Source organism: Pelodiscus sinensis, chromosome 6 (genome assembly GCF_052426305.1).
Source record: "Pelodiscus sinensis isolate ZL-2025 chromosome 6, ASM5242630v1, whole genome shotgun sequence".
Taxonomy (NCBI): domain Eukaryota; kingdom Metazoa; phylum Chordata; order Testudines; family Trionychidae; genus Pelodiscus; species Pelodiscus sinensis.
Window position 1 is genome coordinate 14,361,898 of NC_143057.1, and position 21,835 is coordinate 14,383,732.

Consider the following 21,835-nt stretch of genomic DNA (forward strand, 5'->3'; position numbering starts at 1 on the left):
AGACAGGTGGCAAGATTTTGCACGAAAGCAGCCTCTTGTGCAAAATCATGCCAGTCTAGATGCAGCCCAAGTGTTAGTGATGGTGCCACTAATTAGTTAGAATTTGATAGGCATGTGTATAAAGCTTACAGCAAGTTTGTAACTTGAAATATTTCACTTGCTACCTGATCTTGTGTAACCTTGGGTGCCATTCTCCAGTGTCTAAAAATCCCCCACTCCCATAGAAAGTAGTGGAGACCCAGAGTTCAGTCTGTGAAGAATTTCAGCAAGGGTTGTCCAGTTTCAGCCTCTCTACATTCAAGTTTCAAAGAAACTAAAGAAATGAATTCTTATAAAATAGCTGTTGTTATAAACCACAGATGTTTACTGTAACTGTGGACATTAAGAGAAAACAAAGTAAAATATGAACAGCTGAGTCCACACGAACACAATAAGAAGAGACAGAGATCCCGAAAGTTCAGATTTAGTTCAAAGTCTGTTTGTGCCTCTGATCATCAAATCTGCACCATATGCTGAGTCCTCTCTCAACTTGTTGTTAGGAAATCTTCAGTTGGAATCGAGGCATACTATTCCTCTGCTGTGGATCACTGCTAGGGAGCCAGCTAACTCATTAACTAGTCAGTTAACTCACAAGTGAACAGACTTAAAGAAACCCTGTTACAAGAAAATACAAAAACAGAGAACAAAATAGAAATTACTCTTTCCCCATTACTAAATTTACAGAGAAGCTGAAGAATCATACTGATTGAGAAAATGAACTAGAACAGTTTGGCTAAAATCAAAACAGCATTTAAAGCAGACAATTAACACAGAAGAAAGCATTTTCCTTCCCCGTTCTCCTTGCTGTAAGTAGCATTGCCCATGATCCCCGGTAGAGGGTTAACATCACTAACCTGCTGCAGTGAGGAACAGTCTGCTGTTTGCTCCTGGCTCACCTTCTCCTAGTTCATACAGGCCTTAGAAAAGCATCTGCCCTGCCTGCTTGTTCATGGAGTCTGAACCCCAAACTACCACACCCAACTCCAGAAGCTTCTGGGTGTGCAGTGCTAAATCTGCCTAGCAATAGTAACACTCAACCTCCTCCACAAGGGTCTCTTACAGAGATAGCTCCCTATTAGGTGCATAGTTTACATTTGCATCAGAGAAGTACACTTTTTGAATTATATTAATGCTCCTCATCTTAGTTTCCCTTAGTAGCAGCTGAGTCAACAACCTACAATTCATACACCAGATCTTGTGGTTAAAGCACCTACCAGAGACACACAATACCATTCTGCCCTCCATTCTTTCAACTTTTGGGTGTAATATATTCTTCAATATATTGAAGAACCTCAGAAGAAAGCAGCTTTTTCACTGGTAAGTTCAAAATAGCACTCAGCTTCTATACATTATTTGATGTGTAGCTTTTTTCTGCTGAGGTTAAGCACTTCATAAATATCGGTCATCAAAACTTCACAAGCCTCCATAAAAAAGCATACTGTACCCACTTAAGTGAGTAAACTGAAGAATGGAAAAGGTGGTTAACTTGCATTAGCACACAAGTGTGGTAGCAGTGAGAAAAGAACCAGGAGTTCTATCTTCCATTTACCTGCTCCACCCACTAGCCAGAAAGGATTAAAAATGGCAAAGGAAATCTGAATTTCCAGTTAGAACTCTTTGTATCACTCAGCATTGTTTTACCTTAGGTCAGCACTTGCTGCTAAGACACACACAGACCTATGCACTCTGATAAATCATCAAACATCTGTTTTCTGTTATGCTGCAGATTTAGCAAGGCCCTCAAACCACTTCAAAGCAAAAGCATAATCCTACCCCAAGAAGCATTTTATGCAAGATGGAAGAAGTGAATTTCAACTGTTTGCTTATCTGGAGTAAATGTTAAGAGTCACTATGGCTGTACTAATAAAAAAATGTCTTAAGGCATGCTGCTTTGGTTATGACATGCTCCATGGTGTGGTAGTTTCAAAGGTGACGGTTCCCTGCTATCACTGGAAAAAATCTGGAGTTATTTAATAGTCATACAGTGGCTCAGACAGGAATTTCCAACAAGACCATAGCAATAAATATGATGGAGAGAGCTTCTTCTAAATCTGAAAGCTCTGTGGTTGAAATTTCCTTATCTCCTGTATCTATATGTGACAGGTCACTGGGTTTGGCAGACACCCCCTACCCCCTGTCTGACTTTCTGTACCGTAGTCCGGGTCCTCTGCCCTGCAGACGGGGTACTCGGTGGGATCACCCACTCTCGGGCAAGCAGGGAGGATTTAAGTGGACTTTAAGTCCAGCTTAAAGTCTAGTTGGTGGGGTCCTATGCGCCACATTCAGCCCCTCCCTTGGGCAGTGCCCACCAGCCTTGCCCGCCAAAACTGGCGTGCATTGGCATACACATAGGCGCTGGGTCATGGGAGAAAGGGGGACCTGGGCCCGCCAGTTGTGACGTGGCCCAGGAGCCCCGCCTTCTCTGTGATGTGGGGGCTTCCCCCGCCACGTCCGGGCCGTTGCTCACTACTCCTGCCCCCCCCCGCCTTCCCACGATATGCCGGGGGCGGGGCCAGTGTTTTTGCTACTGCGCAGGCGCAGAGGCACGTTCTGACCCTGCCACCATTCATCAGCGGCGTCTCGCCGCTTGGGTTCCCTTCTTGCGGCGCCTCTCTCCGCTATGCGGGCCGCTAGCTCCACTATAATATGGATGTTTTCCAGCTCTAAAAAAACCCCCCAAACAAAACAGTTTCCCTTTTAAGAAGGTAAGGATGATGCTTTTTAAAAAACAGCGGTTTGAATGTTTTATCCCATTGAAAATAAACAATCACACATGTTCTTGAAAGTGTAGTTGTAATAAAAAAATGTACTATGTTGAGATACAAGTTTCAGAGGGTCCTGTTAGTATGTAACCGAAAAAACAACAAATAATATTACAGCACCTTAGAGACTAACAAAAAACGTAGATGGTATCATGAGCTTTCGTGGGCCCATGCACAACCCCTGCCCTTCATGGCTTATTAAATATAGCCAGGAAGGGATGACTGGTTGGGTCCAGGGGATTATTAATGCTTCTTTTAGTTCTGGTATTGTTCCTGCTACCTTGAAAGAGGCAGTAATAAATCTGCTGCTTAATAAGCCTTCCTTGGACCCACATGATTTGAATAACTATAGCCTAGTTGCTAATATTCCTTTCTTGGGCAAGGTACCTGACCGGGCAGTGGTGTTGCAACTCCAAGCTTTCTTGGAAGAAATGGATTATTTAGATCCATTTTAGTCTGGCTTTAGGCCAAGTTTTGGAACGGAAACTATCTCGGTTGCCCTGGTAGATGACCTAAGTTGGGAGATAGACAGAGGGAGCGTATCCCCGTTTATTTTCTTGGACCTCTCAGTGGCTTTTGATACTATCGACTGTAGTATCCTTCTGGAGCACCTGGGGGAGTTGAGTATCAGAAGCACAGTCTTACCTGTCAGGATGCTTTCAAAAGGTGGAGCTAGGAGTCTGCTACTAGACCCGTGGCAATAGTGCTCCAGGGTCCCACAAACTTCCCTCTTGTCCCCTATGCTTTTTAACATCTATATGAAGCTGCTGGGAGAGGTCGTGAGGAGTTTTGGTGGATGGTGCCATCAATATGCAGATGATACCAAACTCTATTTCCCTGAAACATCAGAATCAGGTGTGGTGGTGACTAATTCAAACCAGTGTCTGGAAGCAGTGATGGACTGGATGAACTTAAATAAGCTGAAGTTGAATCCAGATAAGACTGAGGTCCTGTGGATCAGAAGGCCATCTGTTCAGGAATGTGGCGTGGTACCTGTTCTAGACAGGATTATGCTGCCCCTGAAAGAACAGATACACAGCTTGGGAGTCCTCCTGGACCCTATTTTAACACTTGAGAACCAAATTTCTTTGGTGGCCAGGAGTGCTTTTGGGCAGCTTTGGCTGATCCACCAGCTGCAACCCTTCCTGAATAAGCATGATTTGGCCACAGTGATCCATGCTCTTGTTACATCCCAATTTGACTACTGTAATGTGCTTTATGTGGGGCTGCCTCTAAAGAGCCTTCAGAAACTTTAACTGGTTCAGAATGCAGCTGCTCGAGTTTTGACTAATACTCGTTATATGGAGCACAATATGCCAGTGCTCCGGTAGCTGCACTGGCTACTGGTATGTTTCTGAGCATAATTTAAGGTCTTGGTTATGACCTATAAAGCCTTAAATGGGTTAGGTCCACAGTATCTGAAGGACCGTCTTCTTCCATATAAGCCTGCCTGGATATGGATATCAGCTGGGAAGGCTCTGCTCCATGTTCCCCCACTTGTGGAGATAAGATTAACATCTTCACGGAGCAGGGACTTCTCAGCTTTTGCTCCCAGGCTGTGGAATTCTTTCCCCCTGGATATTTGCATGATGCCAGCATTAGCATTGTTTCAGTGTCTGGCTAAAGCCACCCTTTTTACTCGTACTTTTACTACTTTTGAGTTTGTGTTGTGTGTGTGTGTGTGTGTGTGTGTGTCTCCCTCCTTTTGAGATGTCTTAGAAAGTTTTATGTATCCCTGGGGTCTTGTATTTTAATTTTTTATATATTTTTATATTGTATTTGAAAAATTTTGTAAGCCGCCTCAAATATTTTAAATAGAGAGGCTGGGTAAAATATTTTAAATAAAATAAAATAAATAATAGAAATGTTTTCTCTTTTATAGTCATGCTGCTTTTGCAAACAGAAGTAAAATTTGGGGAGAAATCCTAGTTTCTTTGACGCTTGTCTCATGACTCCTATTGACATCAATGGTGCCAAAAGTTTACTTGTGATCTTTACAAGAAAAACAAGTAAATACTATTTTTACATAACCCTTTTGTGACTGCAACTCCATGGTCTAATATTATTTCAATAATGAAAGAACATAAAAAGCTCCATAGCTTCTGTTTGTCAGAGGCAGGAGAGGGATCACATGATGATTACCTATTATGTTCACTCCCTCTGGGACATCTGACATTGACCACTGTTGGAAGACAGGATACTGGGCTAGAGAGACCTTTGGTCTGACCCAGTATTGGCCCTTCTTGGCTACGTCTAGATTGCATCCCTTTTTCGTAAAAGGGATGCAAATTAGACGTATCGCAATCGCTAATGAAGCGGGGATTTAAATCTCCCCCGCTTCATTAGCATAAAAATGGCTGCCGCTTTTTTTCGGCATGGAGCTTTGCCGGAAAAAAGCGCCAGTCTAGATGCAGATCTTTTGGAAAATAAAGCCTTTTCCGAAAGATCCCTTATCCCTCACCGAGCTTCAATGTGCGAGTAAACTGTGCACAACCAATTTGTGTGTGCAAATGCCAAGGATGTTTGTTCAAGTACATTCCGCTTTCTCAGAATGAAGCAGCTTTGATCACTGAACATTTTGGAGAAAAGTAATTGATTTCAACAGATTTGTAAAACTAATTTTAAAAATTGTGCTATTGAAATTTGATTTTTTTTTGTACTCTAGTTCACAAATGAGGGTTTTTTTCTTCTCAGTAGCAAAAATCTATAGATTAAAAAGTGAAATTCTGCTGATAGTTAAGCATCCATTTTAGCAATTTAAGACAGTAAATCAGGGATGCAGAACCTCCAGTCCATGACCAAATTCAGACCCTGATTAACTTGATCTGGCTTGTGGCAAGTCTCCATACTGCGGGCCAGAAGCTCTGACCTGTGCATACATTAAGGATTTGCAATTGTCCATGAGTAATTGCCTCATTGTTTAAAAAACTCAGAGCAGCGTGGGCAATAAATTGGAGGCAGTTCACCAAAGTAGCCGCTGGCACACTGCTGGTGCTTTATATACCAGTACACCTGCAGATACGTCCACTTGCAGCTCCTGTTGGCTGTGGATCACCATTCCTGGCCAATGGGAGCTTTAGGAAGCACAGGCCAGGACACTGCTTCCCACAGGTTTTGTTGGTTGAGAATAGCAATCCACGGCCAACAGAACCTTTAAGTACCTGGGGAGGTAAATGAAGTGCTGGCAGCTTGCCTTGGAGAACTGCATCTGGCACGTGGGCTACTTAGTGCCCATTCCTGGACTATATTTAGCCCTTTTTTGGAACTATATTCACTTTTACAACATGCAGAGTTGAATGCATCTTAAAGAAGACTCACATGGGAAAAGTGGATGTGGCAGTGTTTAAAGAAACCAGCTGCAGCACTTCAAGCCCTTGAAGGTCATGATAGAGTAGAGAGGAAGTATATTACAATACCAGTCAAGGTTTGAGGAGTTAAAAATGCTACATAAATGGGCAATATGAACCAACACTTTATTACTAAGCTGTGTTTGTTTAACAGAGAAGCAGTGGTGTTTGATATAATTATCTATGAAGATAAACACTGAGTGAAAAATTACCATCGTATAATCATGTTTCTGCTTGCATAACTGTGGATTATGCAGTTTTCACATGCTCTGTCTTGATTACTGAACACTGAAATGTACAGGGTAATGATGAAAGTTCAAGTGATGCTAGAGAATCTGAATCCCTTGAATCAAAACAGATAAGCTTCCCATTTTACATTACAATACTTGAAGGGTTTTTAAAAAATCAGCTGCCAATTTTAAGTAGCATCAGATTCTTTTCTCCTTTTTTAAATGGAAAAGTATCTATTTTATACTCTCAATCCAGTATATTCACAGTAAAGAGTCTGCAGAACGTATTATTCAACTCTGGGATCTCAAATTTGTCACAGGTTTAGTATCATATTGATTGGATAAGGCTATAATAACAATTAAACCCTGTACAATGTAAAGGAAGTGAACAATAGCTATTTAGCTTTCCTACAGAGGCACCTGAAATCCCAGTGGCCATGGGGGTATTCAGCAAGGAAGGTTTGCAAGCCTTCTCTCCACGTTTGTACAGCACAGGAACCTCTGCTGAACCAGCAGGCTCTCTGACCTCACTTCGGTATTTCCCTCATTTATCAGCAGTGAGAAGGTGCATCATGAGTCTGGTGTAAAGTAAAAAGTCTAAAGGTAAGATTGTGACATTGGCACAGTTCAGTGTATAGGTGGAAGGGATGGGGAGGAGCATTCTTCCACATTTTTCTGGGAGGCATACGCAGCATGAGCACTACTACAACCCTTTGTATTGTGCAGCTTCCCCACTGTACTGGGCCTACTCTATGCATTTTCTGATTGCCAACCCACAGACTTGACTGAGGCACTGGCTTGTTCCCATTGCACACATTGCCACCAGGTCAAATTCTGTCCTCAGTGGCAACTATTTTGCTCCACTGGTCTTTAGTAGACTTGCATGGGTACTACTGAAGGCATACACTGAGACATTTGGGGGTGGCATAGGTGCCATGGTATGAAAAAATTTGTTACAAGGAATACTTGACATTACAATGCTTTTAAAAAAAACAACTAAAGTTCTGTATAGAACAGTTCTGTTCTAAATATATGACTATGTTCAGATGACATGATTAGCTTTTGTGTTCTGCATCTTAAAGTTGTCTTGGATCATCAAAGTCTGGATTGCAGCTGTCACATTTGGGAAAGGTGGGATTGAATAAACTTTTTAGATGGATTTTATTTTTGAAAAATCTCTTAATAATGACATTTACTTTGCATTTTGGGGCATATCCAAAGTGCTTCTTCAACTATAGTATAATGTGAAAAGATAGAACATCAAATAAAGAATTTGCCTAGTCAGGTCTTTTTTGGGGTTCATAAAACTAGGTTCCTAAGTAGCAGACCCCCTAAGCTTCCTGCCTATAGATTTGGCTGCCTGATGTTAACCAAATATAACCTTTCTCATTATGAAGATTCAGGACATTCTATACATTAATGCACATATTTCAAAGCCAATTAATAAAAGAAAACATAAGTGTCAGTTTTGTTGAAATATTTTAAAATGAAATATAATAACAAAAATTACTTTGTCAAAAACAATATTGCAAAAAAATAATTAAATTGATTTTTTCAAATCTTCATAAACCCGAATGTTGTCAGCAAAAAACGTATTGAAAACTGACTTTTAGTTTTTAGTTTTCAAAACCCTAATTTTTTATTAAAAATGAAAATATTTTTGAGAACTAAAACCCATAAGAACTCTTATATACATTAATCAGCTGTACTTGTATGTCTGTTAGTACTATCACAGACAGAATTATTTATCTGGATGTTGTACACTATTCACTGAGGCCAGGTCTACAATAGACCTGGAAAGTCAGTTTAAGGTTTGCAATTCCAGCTATATATTCTACATAGCTAGGGTCGGTTTACCTTAAGCATTCACACAACAGGAGGCTGATGGGAGCAAACACTTCCAGTGGCTTCCCTTACTCCTTGTTATTGCAATGAGCACCGATGCTGGCTGGAGCTGCCCTCAGTTCAGTGTTCAATTTTGGGTCTATGTTAAAACAAAATACAGGACTATGTAGCATTTTAAAGACTAACAAGATGGTTTATTAGATGATGAGCTTTCGTGGGCCAGACCCACTTCCTCAGATCGAATAGTGGAAGAAAATAGTCACAACTATATATACCAAAGGATACAATTTTAAAAAAATGAACACATATGAAAAGGACAAATCACATTTCAGAACGGCAGGGGGGAAGGAAGGTAAATGTCTGTGAGCTAATGGTATTAGAGGTGATAATTGGGGAAGCTATCTTTGTAATGGGTAAGGTAGTTGGGGTCTTTGTTCAGCCCCCCCGCGGAGAGTGTTGAATTTTAGCATGAATGCCAGTTCAAGTGCAGATTTGAAAGTCTTCTGGAGTAGGATGCATGTGATTAGGTCATTGAGACAGTGTCCTTTCTGGTTGAAATGGCAAGAAACTGTTTTTTCTTTGTGATCCTGTCTAATGTCTGTTTTGTGAGCATTGATTCTTTGGTGAAGTGTCTGAGACGTTTGTCCAATGTACATAGCAGACGGACACTTTCGGCACACAATAGCATAGATTACATTCTGGAGGCGCAGGAATATGTATTCTTGATCTTATAACTCACTTGGTTAGGCCCAATAATGGTGTCAGCAGAGTGAATATGTGGACAAAGCTGACAATGGGGTTTGCTGCAAGGGAAAGTACCAGGGTTGGTATTAGTGTGGTATGTCCTGTGGTTGTTGGTAAGAATCATCTTGAGGTTAGGTGGTTGTCTATAGGAGACTATGGGTCTGTCTCCCAGAGTTTCTTGGAGTTTAGTGTCCTGTTCCAGCATAGGCTGTAATTTATTGATAATGTGTTGGACAGGTTTAAGTTGGGAGCTGTAGGCATACAAGTGGTGTTCTATTGTTGGTTTTCTTGGGTCTGTCTTGTAGTAGATGGTTTCTAGGTATTCATTTGGCTCTTTCAATTTGCTTTTTTATTTCTCCGGGTGGGTAGTTGAGGTTGATAAATGCTTGGTAGAGATCCTGAAGTTTCTGGTCTCTGTCAGTGGGATTAGAGCAGATGCGGTTGTATCGAAGGGCTTGGCTATAGACGATGGATCGTATGGTGTGTGCTGGATGGGAGCTGGAAGCATGTAGGTAACTGTATGAGTCAGTGGGTTTTCTGTAGAGGGTGGTGTCTAATTTTCCATTGTTGATTTGTACTGTGGTGTCCAGGAAATGGATCTCTCGTGTGGAATGGTCCAGGCTGAGGTTAATGGTGGGGTCTAGGTTGTTGAAATCTCTGTGGAATGTCTCCAGTGTTTCTTGGCCATGCGTCCAGATCATAAAGATGTCATCGATGTAGCGTAAGTAGAGAAGGGGTAGAAGGGGACGGGAGTTGAGGAAACGTTGTTCTAGGTCAGCCATAAAGATATTAGCATACTGTGGGGCCATGCGTGTACCCATGGCTGTGCCGCTGATCTGGAGGTATAAGTTGTTCTCAAACTGGAAATAATTGTGGGTGAAAACAAAGTTACATAGGTCTGCTATCAGGTTGGCAGTGGTGTCCTCTGGGATAGTGTTTCTAATTGCTTGTAATCCGTCTTCATGTGGGATGTTGGTGTATAGTGCTTCTACATCCATGGTGGCAAGGATGGTGTTATTGGGGAGGTTATCGATGTTTTGTAGTTTCCTTAGGAAGTCAGTAGTGTCTCGGAGATAGCTGGGGGTGTTGGTTGCGTAGGGTTTGAGGAGAGAGTCTACATAGCTGGATAGACCAGTAGTGAGTGTGCCAATACTAGAGATGATGGGGCGTCCGGGGTGTCCAGGTTTATGGATCTTGGGAAGCAGATAGAAAAATCCTGGTCAGGGGTCAGGAGGTGTTTCTGTGTGGATTTGTTCCCGAGTAGCTGTAGGGAGGCTTTTAAGGAGACAGAGTAATTTCTTTTGGTATTCCGAGGTGGGATCAGAGGAGAGAGGTTTGTAAAATGTTGTCTTGGAGAGTTGTCTGGTTGCCTCCTGGTTATAGTCGGCCTTATTCATAATGACCACAGCACCACCTTTGTCAGCTGGTTTGGTTATAATGTCCAGGTTGTTTTTGAGACTCTGGATGGCATGTTGTTCAGTGTGGCTGAGATTGTGTGTCGCTTGTTGTTGTTTGCGAATAATGTCAGTCTGTGCGTTGTTGCGGAAGCTTTGTATATAGAAATCCAGATTGTAATTCCAACCGTCAGGGGGAGTCCATATAGAATTATTCTTCCTTTTGTGTTGATGGGGGGATCTGGTAGGTCAGATTGGTGTTCATTGGTGGTTTGGAAATATTCTCGGAGGCGGCGAAAAAAAGCTTCAAGGTCACACAAAATTGTATCCAGTTTGTGGGGGGCGTGGAGCAGAAAGAGAGACCCCTGGACAAGACAGACTCTTCTGCTGGATTGAGTTTGTAGCTGGAGAGGTTAACAATATTATCCGGTGGGTTGAGGTTGTTGCTGTTGTAGCCTGTGGTATGGAGCAGTTTGGAAAATTTATTGTCTTTTCTTTGTTGTAGGGAATAGAAGTGTGTATCATAGATTTCTTGTCTGGTGGAACAAAAGTCTTGCAAGGTATCAGTCGGTGTGGATGTTTGTCTTGAGATGAGACTCTCTAAGTTAGAAATAAAATGCAGGACAATGTAGCACTTTAAAGACTAACAAGATGGTTTATTAGATGATGAGCTTTCGTGGGCCAGACCCACTTCTTCAGATCAAATTGTGGAAGAAATAAAATCATGCCAATCTAGACGAAGCCTTTGTCAGTATCCGTCAGCATAACTAAAAAGGAGTCCTAGTAATAAGCTATAGTTCCTGCCCTTGTTCTGGAATGAATCCTTCCTCTGGAGGAAAGAAGCTGCCTGTGCCAGAAGTGATGAATCAAGCATAATATGAAGGATGGCTTAGCCTAATTTTTTTGAAGAATGTATCTGGAGAAAACGTCCTTATTTTTATTTTATTTTATTTTATTTTATTTTATTTTGGTAGGAGCTTTCTCGGGCTGCTCATGCTATTTCTTGCTCTGATTTATTTATTAATATTGCACAATTGTGGCCTTACTGAAAAGTTTGTTACACTCACTAACCACATTATAATTTTTAATGCTTAATTTATAATTCCCGTTTGTCTCCTAAATCTTTCTGGAAAAATAAATCTTTGAAAAATGGTTGAATACCCAATATTTAGACAAAACATCACTATTATGATAGCTAAATCAGCTCTAATGAAATAATCAGGATAAAATTTTAAATGCTTTTGCTATCAATAACTTGCTTCTGAGAATAATGTGTGGAAATAACTTAATATATTGAGCCAAATCTTGTTTAGCAAACCTTATATTATTCTGGCCCGTGTGCCTCTTCATGTGGCAGCTCATTTATCATATGTTATAGCCACAGAGATATTTTACAACTCTTAAAGCCCAAGAAATACCAAGTTTGCAAGGAAAAAAAAGAACATGATAAAGAGTATCTTGAAACCATTATTCCCCTTCTGGAATATCATTGCAATATATCACCACATATTTTTTGTGTTAGTGTCTTTAAAAAAAATACCAACACACAAAATGTTGATTGAAGATGCAAATCTACTCTATTTTCATAAAAGTTATTATAGCTCTCTATAATAGCTGCCACACCTCTTTAAAGAAATCACAGTATGGTTTTAAAATTTCCCTTTATAACAATATTAATTCCGTATTAAAAAACTTACAGGATTAAAACCACATTCAGGCTTCATGATTAAGCATTTAAGGAAAAGGAAGTGACAAGTAATATTCGAATCTACCTATTCAAGCTACCTAGCCAGTGTTCTGATAGTACATCACAATTATGGGGCATGGCTGCCCTGAGTATGTGCCCATAGGGTCCAGGTGGGATGGTACTTAGTGTGACTCACGGATGCCACTAGCACTCTATTTTTAACACACTTTTAACTTTATCGGAGCTAGTACTATCATATCTACTTGAGCTGGAAATTGTAACCCTTACCTCCAAGAGTAGCCTTAATAACATAAAAGGGTGCTGGCAAGTAACTTGAAATACTGTTGTTTATATTTGCGTAATTATGTATAAAGAATGACTGCCTAGGCTTGTCTGAAAGTCAGTCCCATGAACTGTCCTAATCAGCCCAACAGTGGGGGAGACTGGGACACACATGCCAAGGTCACCCAAGAAAAGTTTGCAGGGGTTCCTGGCTCAGTGGTCAGTTCCACGAACATCGGATCTGCCAACCAGAATGAAACGAGTGCATATCTCCAAATGTGACCGAATTCAGGTAGTTCAGCACAAAATAAAGAAATTAGAGTTGGTTGGAAAAGGCAGTTCTCTCCCATAAAACTTTTTGAATTTTGATAGAGAATTCATCCCAGTTTGCAAGAAAAGGTCAACATTTAATGAGAAGTATTTTTAAATGTCATTTCAGGAGAACTAAGATTTCTTCTTTTACCCCCTGTGAACTAGGGAGGCAGATGCTTAACAAACAAAATCTGCACCACACAAGATGCTATGTAGTTTGTGAAGCTCCAGATCCCAAACTGCTTGCTGGGTGGGTTTTCAAGAAGCTGGGCAGCCTCAGAAGGCCAGATTGGTTGCCAGGGAAGCCTGCTACCTTGTTTGCTGCTCATTAAAGCATTTCAGCTTAATTGAATCCACATTTTCTGATAGCACACAGTTAGATTAGGAAAAATTGGCCCCATTGTGCAAGAAACTTTCAAACCAGAGCTATCTAGCTTGACACTCTTTATCACATGAACCCTAAAATTTCATTGTTACTCACTGAGCTTATTAACTTGTGTTTGACAGAAATGTGTCTGCCTTATTTCTAATTTGAATTTCTGTCTTTAACATTGCGTCTTATTAAATCTTTCTCTGCTAAATTAAAGAGCCCTTTATATCTGATTTTTTTCTATGACGATACTTATACATGGTAATTAAGAATCGTCCCATTATGCAGTATCATCAGGGCTTGAACCTTCAGGATTAGAGCAAGAATTGCTACCACTTGCTGGACTTCAAGGGTATGTCTAGACTACATGGCTCTGTTGCCAGAGCCATGTAGATTAGTTTACTAGACATACCCAAATGAAGCGGCGATTTAAATAATCACCACTTCATTTAAATTAAAATGGCTGCCGTGCTGAGCCAATCAGCAGTTTGTTGGCTCAGCGCGCTAGTCTGGATGCTCCGCAGTCGACATCAAAGGCATTTGTTGTCCGCCCCATTATGCCTCGTGGGATAAGGTTTACCGGGGTGGTCGACAAATGCCTTTGATGTCAACCATGGAGCATCCAGACTAGCGTGCTGAGCCGACAAACAGCTGATCGGCTCAGTGCGGCAGCCATTTTAATTTAAATGAAGCGGCGATTATTTAAATCGCCGCTTCATTTGGGTATGTGTAGTAAACTAATCTACATGGCTCTGGTGACAGAGCCATGTAGTCTAGACATACCCCTAGTGTGAAATCCTGGTCTTACTGAAATCAATGACAATTTAGCTTTTAACTTCAATATGGCCAGAATTTTGCCTCCTCATGGCCCCTGTAGATTCTGTAATTAAGTGATCTTTATTATTTGACTAAGATTAGGAAATATAATTTCAAGTTGTGTTTTATTCTCTTGTGAAACAGCTGGGGAAAAACCGGTTGTTTTTATCTTTTAGGTTGACAATCTAACACTATGACATTCTGGACTGACAGCTGTCAAAACATATTTCATCCTGTACTTTCTTTAGCAATCATTATGAATTTATTTAATAAATTATACACAGCATTTTAAATAATTACTCTAGTGCCAGACAGTTATTTTAGCTCCAACCCGTAATGGCTAACTGAATACCAATAGGAAACTACCTTCACCAAACATGTGAAAAGGGCAGAGAGAATAATATTCATTAGTGCTGGTGTTGGCACTGTAGTATAAAATAGTACTAGACTGTAGTTGTCTAAAACTGGAGGCACAGAGGTTTAAAGTCCCTAGGGCCATCACACTGATTTCCACAAAGACACAGAGAAGGCCGTATATATGATTTAGGAACCTATAATGCCTCTACAGAATGTTGTTCTGAAGGTGTCATGTGAGAGTGCCACCAAATTTCTTACAGTGGATGCTACTCCCTGAACTTCACAGAAGGCTTTAGTATTGTCCCATAGCCTCATATGGCTACTCAGACAGGAGCCTGAAAGTCTATTAATTGCTCACTTCCTGTTGCTATGTTTAATTTGAGGAGATGAAAAACACGTGATTATTAGGGAGGAATGATGAATTTAAGCCCATAAATCAGCTTCTGAGTCTCAGGGTCTATCTACACTAGCCCCCTAGTTCGACCTAGAGTGGCTAATGTAGGCATTCGAACTTGCAAATGAAGCCCGGGATTTAAATATCCCAGGCTTCATTTGCATGTTCCCGGGCGGGCGCCATTTTTAAATCCCCTTAGTTCGAACTGACTGCTACATGCGGCAGTCAGAAGGTAATCCGAACTCAGTCCTTAGTTCGGCTTAACTATTACACCTCATTGCAGTGAATTAATTCATTGGAATGAATTAATGAAGTTACTCCACGAGGAGTAACAGTTAATTCAAACTAAGGATTTAGTGTAGCCATGTGGCAGTGAGTTCAGGCTAGTGAAATTTCAAAATGGCAACCGGATGGGAACATGCAAATAAAGCCTGGGATATTTAAATCCCGGGCTTCATTTGCAACTCCGGTCGCCTCATTTGCCTACCTAGCTTGAATTAACGAGCTAGTGTAGACATACCCTTGCAGAGTTAGGTACTTCTACTGGAAAAAAGATGTAGCAAGTGAACATCTTTCAGCCCATCATACTGAAAACTTAAAAACCTGTGAAATGTGGGTGGAGGATAGAGATGAGAGCACTTCCATGGGGGGAGGATTATATCCCAAATCTCCCACCCTTACAGATTTAGGTACTACAGTTACATTTGGCCATTTGCTTGTCTGTTAGCTTTCTAGTAATCAAACAGCTGACATCAATTATTGATTATTTGTATTATTTATTTGTATTCCAGAAGTTGCTTTAGATCTGAACCAAGACGGGAGTTTACAAACAGGTTGACTCTTTGTAGTCGGCCCTCCCAGAAGAGGAGGGGCCTGAGTCAGAACGGGAGGGATTGGGAGATTCAGCCCTGAGTACCACCAGAGAGTACTACATGGTGCTCTGAAAACAATTTAAAGGGTCAGGGGCTCTAGCCACTACCATGGCAACAGTAGCAGCACAGTATCCGGGAACTCTGGGCCCTTTCAAATTGCAAGATATTGGTGGTGGCCCCAGCTCATGGCATAGGGATTATGACTGGGGCAGCTGTACATCCCAGTAGTCCAGAAAAAAAAACTTGTGGACAGCTGGCATAATATAGAGCAGTTCTCAGGCAATGTAGGAAGCCAGGGAATTGGACTGGTGCCTCACAAGCCCAAACCTGGAGGAAAGATAAGGTATGAATTTTTAAAAACTTTGGTACTATTCAGTTCTGAAAGACCCAATTAGTATAGTGTGAGCTGCTGTATGCTTGGCTGATAGTTTTGTGTAAACCATGCTTTAAAGTAGTGCTGCCTGAAACAGGACTATATTAAAACTATTAGGGAATCTTCAATGTGCAACAGCAGGGTCTACCCAGACCAGCTAATGTATAATACATTAGTGTACTTTAGAATTTACACCTCTGTGCAGCATATGGTCCCATTCTGTAGACAAACCTTAAGAGTATTATATGAAAGGCCCAATAGAATTTTTTAATTTACACACACACACACACACAAAAAATGTTTTGAACTATTTGAAAGTCTCCAAAGCCACTGCAGCAACCCTTACAAGAAGTATAACTGGATCTCTCATCCAACCCCACCATGCCCCAAAATGCACACAGGACTTGTTGTAAAGTCACATTCTAAGGACTGCTACACAAAGTCAACATATAGTTCTCCATTTATTTATCTTGAACTGATAAAATGCTACATCAACACTTCTAGCTTTTAAAATGATGGCTCTGAGAGTTCTAACTGTTTGAAATCTGATGCTTAGTTCACTAAAACACCCCTCTAATTAACTGCAAAAGTATTGGTACATGTGACTTTTTGATTAATGCTTCCTACCCCTTCTGGGTTATATTAGAACTTGCTAAATACTGCTGAAACAATGTTTGCAAACTTTTGTCCATATATCAAACAATTGGTGATGACAGCACCTTTCTCACTTCAATTCACGTATTTGTGCAAATGTTCAAACGAATGTTTGGGGAATGGTAGTTTATTGGCATGCAAACAATCATAAACAAGGCTTAATTACTGGTCATTTGTCATTCATCACCCATGTTCTATGAGAAAAGTTTCAATTATTAAGTCAAGGAACAGAAACAATACCAGGTGACTTAAATCATCAGACACCATGTAAATGATCAGTAAATACAGGGGAAAAAAATTAGCCATTTCACACACACTGCATACTTTTTTTTGATTCAACATCTGGCATATTTAAACAACAATATATTCAAATCCATGAAGTTAGCGGATCTGATCCTAAAGTTTGGATAACTTGTCTAAAATGAATAACGCGCACAGTTCTAGTTTTATATAGTGATTGCTGTGATCTCATTTCAGCAATAATAGGATTTCTTATGCTACCATTTAGCATATTCTCTCTGTGTGTATAAATATGAGTATGTGCACATTTTCTGCCTAAGAGAACACAATTTTTTAACAAAGTTAAATCACAATTTCAGAAATTGTTGCATGCATCTGAAGAGGCAAATCATAACAACTGGTTTTGCAAAATTATTTTAAGTTCTCTTAAGTAGAAACTTACTGATTAGAGATCTGTCAGACACCCAGCAAATGTAGCAATGAAAAACGTTAATTAATTGAACTGTCAGGAAGACCAGATTCTATTTTTTATTACATTACCAAAAGGCAAATGCCAGTCAGCGAGATGACATTATAACTAGAGTTATTTATGGATTTAAGCCAGGTATGCTCAGAAAAAGGTCTTTGCAAACTGAAGCTCGCTGCTACTAGACCACAAGCGGTGGTGGCAAAAATAGGGGGTCACACTTCATTTAGGCTATGTTGATCAATCTTATGTCTGAAAAGTGGGATATCTGAACTAATAAAGGGGATGTACAGTGCCCTCTTTGGTTCCTTTCAAGGGAACTCCTATCGATTCCCTGCACAAATGGAAGTTGCTTTTCAGTAGGTAAACATCAGACAGATAACTATCCAGAAAGGAGAATGTGAGTTTGCTAATATGAAAATGTGTAATTTTCATCAGTCACGTTGAATTTGACCCAATGTGTTTAATATATATCTACCATAGCAATGCTTTTCTTCTCTGTATATAGTTGATGGAGCAGCAAATGTTTTTGCAGTAACTTTACTGGGCTATTGAATAACAGACATCAAAAGAATTATTAACAAAATGTGTTCAATAAATTAAAAGGAAATCTTTGCAATGTGGGGGTTTTAAAGAATAGTTTACAAGGAGATGGAACATTTTTACAGGGTTATTCAGAAGAGTTTTACACTAACTTTTTCTTAATGGCATGCAAACTTACAAAAACCACTCATGTTCTGCAACATTCAGTTTGAAGCATATTAACTCAGAGTCAATACTTATGGGTGCAAAGTTCTCTTTTGCTGTAATGACTTAAACCCTGAATTATTTAATCTTAGTACCCAGGAACATGAGGTGGCATGTGAGTCCCTCAAAAACTGAGAAAAGTGCAGCCAAAATAATTCAGTTAATTAGTTCTCATAAATTTATGAACAAAAAAAGTAGGTCAGTTTGCAAACATAGTCTTCATTGTTTCAAGCAGCTTGGGGTGTTTTTACTCAGGTAGTATAGTCAGAGACCAGCTGTAAGTGCAAATACAGGTATGTCTATTTATAGCATCTGACTGTCAGTCAATGAGACTGGAGTGCTTTAGGAAAATGGGAAGATCCAATTTCAAGACCATCTGGTGTTTTGCTTCTTAGCTGTAAATTTTAAGATTTCCATTCAGCACATCTACATGTGGTTAAGCCAATGAAAGAAAGCACCAGCCATAATCCATTTATTCCCCCCCTCCTCAAATTGCTAAAAACGTCTGCTGCTGCCAGATGCTGTAATGATAGAGGGTGACTACTTTGCTCTATGCTCTTGATAAAGTTACTCTTTGCAAGTTGTATTGGTGGTGTCTTGCTGACATCCTCTTATTTTGTATCTGAATCTTGTACAGGAAACTAAAGCCAAGTGTGCTAAGAGATGTCCATAATAACATAATGTCCATAATAACTTTAGGTCCTGATCCTAGAAAGACTTACATGCACTTGCTTTCCACAGTATGAACAGCTCCTCTGGAATCAGTGGGAATACTCACACTGTGTAAAATAAAATAGTCATGTGTTCTTCAAGTGGAGTCTCTGTGAGTGCACGACTTCAAGCTGGTGGCTTGTCCCAGAGCAGCTGATCACAGATTTAATGTAGCAGTGTTCATGTGGGTCACACATGTGCAGTAGGAGTTTTATGGTGTTAACGGTGTAGCATGTCCATGACCCGAACTCCCCAGTTCTTTCTCAACCTCCTTTGGCTGTAGATGTAGTTGAAGAGCAGTGTTTCAGTACTCCTAAAACAGTTAAAAAGTAGTTATATTCCAATAAATATTTTAGTTGGCTTAGAAATTAATCTAGCTGTAATTTATCCCTAAATGTATTCTCACAGCCCAGTAAGCAGTAGAAATGTTGATAATTCTGCTAGATCATATTGACCTCCTGTGGTCTGGAAAATTCTCTGATTCAGAACCAGTCAGATCTGTATTATTTACTGGCAAATTAAAACTGCCCACAGTCATTTAAATAGGAGTTGTGATTTCTTCCCATTTTTTTTCAATGCGCTAGAAAAAAACCCCTTACCCATACTTGAAAACAAAGTATTACAGCATTAAGGATTTTTTTGTACACATCTCTTCTCTAAAGACACATGTAAATTATTCAACTAACTCCATAAAAAGGGTATGCAGCATTCATTATATTGTGTCCAGGTGTGACTATTGAGATCACTGTGATTATTAACTTGGCAAATACACCTGTTGTCTTTGCTGTGACCTAGTCTTCCATCCACCATGATTCCCATCAGATATTAGTTTTGTGTGTCCATTTGCTGTGTTCTTTCTAAATCCAAATTGACTTCTCTAGAACATGGGATCTCTTTGCTCTTTTAATTTATACAGTGCCTGTTTCAAAAGAGATGTAGGTGCTGCTGATTCAAGAAATAGTTAATAGTAAAAAGGCTATATTCAGGACTCCATAAAGGCTGACTACTTAATCTGCACTCCATAAAGGCTGACTACTTAATCTGTAGTTCATTGCTGGCTCTCAGTTTCTGAACCAATTTGTGCTGAATGCTTCAAAAGGTTTCAGAGTTAGGGCTGAAGATGTATATTGGAAAAATTACTTTATGTGCTGAGTGGCTAATGGAAAAAATAGAGACTTTATATGTCAAAATTCAACACCCGTACCTTCTCCTCCACAAAATATGGAGAATTGTCTACGGATATGTCTACACTACAAAGTTAATTTGAAATAACAGCCGTTATTTTGAATTAACTTTAATAGAGTCTACACAGGCAAACTGCTATTTTGAAATAAATTTGAAATAGTGGAGCACTTATTTCAAATTTGGTAAACCTCATTCTACGAGGAATAACACCAAATTCAAAATAGCTAATAAGAAATAAGTGCTGCGTAGACACTTATTTCGAATTAGGGGGCTTCCAGCCCTTCCCAGGGATCCCTGGTGGCCACTCCGGGCACAACCAGGAAAACTCGTCTGCTCTCCCCTAGGCCTGGAGCCCTTAAAGGGGCAGAATCTGGCCACAGTGCCTGTGCCAGTTGCAAGCCTCCCAGCACACAGCCAGCAGACCATGCACCTGGCACAGCATGAGCCAGCAACCTGCTGCCACCCACTCCCCAGGACCAGGCTGGCAGCTCCCAGGGGCCTGCAAAAGGTGGGCGCCTGCCTGGTCTAGTGCGGAGTTTGTGGACCTCATTGTGGTTTGGGGGGAGGCTTCCAATGCCAACGATCTCCGCACTAGGCACAGGAATGAGGCCGTCTACAGCTGCATGGCTGCCAGCCTGGCCATCAGAGGCCACATGTGCAGCCAGGAGCAGGTGTGGAGCAAGATCAAAGTGCTGCGGCAGGCCTATGCCAGGGCCTCCCAACCAGGGGCTGACCCAGAGGCCTGCCTGCAGTACAAGGCCCTGGACCGCATCCTGGGGGGGGTCAGAATGTCTGTGCCCTCCTGGTGGTCATTGACCCTGGGGCAGAGGGCCCTGCCCATGACAAAGGGGAAGAGGAGGAAGTTGGCAGCCAGGAGCCACAGGAGCCTGCGGGGAGCATGCCCTGCACCCAGGACCCCCGAGCCATACCAGAGAGCCCATCAGCAGCCTCATCCGAGGCCGGGAGGGGACCTCCACATGTGAGTGCCATCACGGTCCCCTTATGCGGGGCCAGGGGATGAGGGGGAGCCCAGGGACCGTGCGCGTGGGCCTTGCTGACCACAGAGCAGGTGGCAACATGTGCATCTGCTGTGCCAGCTGGGACATGTGGCCCCAGCTTGGTGCCATGCAGGGGCCCTGGCCTGTTCCCCACATGCGTCTACGCATGAAGGCACATGACAGGCTCTTGACCCCAGGGAGAGACACTGCACACTGCCCTCCCTCCAGATGCCCCCTCTACACAGAGGCAGGGCACATTTTCCCCCCCACACACACCACACTATAGGCAACACAGGGGCTAGGGTACAGTCCTGGGCCAGCTCACACTACTGGGAATAGCAGGATGTGATAGTGAGGAGACCTGTCATCTTCACCTTGCAGAGGGGGGCTGGATTTCATCCACTGCGTCCCCAGGGAGAACTGACCACTTCCCTTGTTTCACCACAGCCACAGCACCTGCGAGTGCATGGCGCACCACCTGGCCTGGAACATCCACCTGCACCCGGGCCAGCAGGTGCACCTGCAACCAGGAGGAGTACCAGAGGCAGCAGCTGCAGTTACAGGGAAGGCAGGTCCACAGTCAAGAGCAGTGGGTGCAAGAAGACCTGCAGCTGTGGTGGGAGAGCTTGCGGGAGCTGCGGGAGCAGGGCCGTGCCCTCTGCGAGCACCTGCAGGACCTGGTGGACCGATTGCTGCCTCCTGCTGCTCCAGCCCCTGTGGCCGCCCCAGCTATTTCTCCTCCTCCCATCCCTGTTTCCCCTTCCACTTCTTCCGCTCCCCCATCCCTCCTGTCGCACCCTCCATACCCATTCCCCTCCGGTTATGCTGAGGCCCCTGCACCCGCAGTGCTGCGAGAAGAGAGGCCTGGCAAGACCCCCAACCCTGAGATTCCCCTCCCCCTTCCTCCCCTTGCCTCCCCCTTCCAGCTCTCTCCTCCCAGGTTTCCCCCCTCCCCTCTCCCACCCTCATTCCGCCCTTCCCCCCACACCAGTTATGTTAAATAGAGATTT

The 21,835-nt window shown here is 41.8% G+C and overlaps 1 long non-coding RNA gene across 1 annotated transcript in view; it reads left to right on the top strand.

The window, feature by feature from the left end:
• Positions 1-2,564: 2,564 nt before the first annotated feature.
• LOC142830032 (uncharacterized) overlaps positions 2,565-21,835 on the top strand; it is a 149,501-nt gene continuing 130,230 nt past the window's right edge. Inside the window, exon 1 of the long non-coding RNA XR_012905047.2 lies at positions 2,565-2,744. This is a non-coding gene — a long non-coding RNA (uncharacterized LOC142830032). The remainder of the gene's footprint in view (positions 2,745-21,835) is intronic.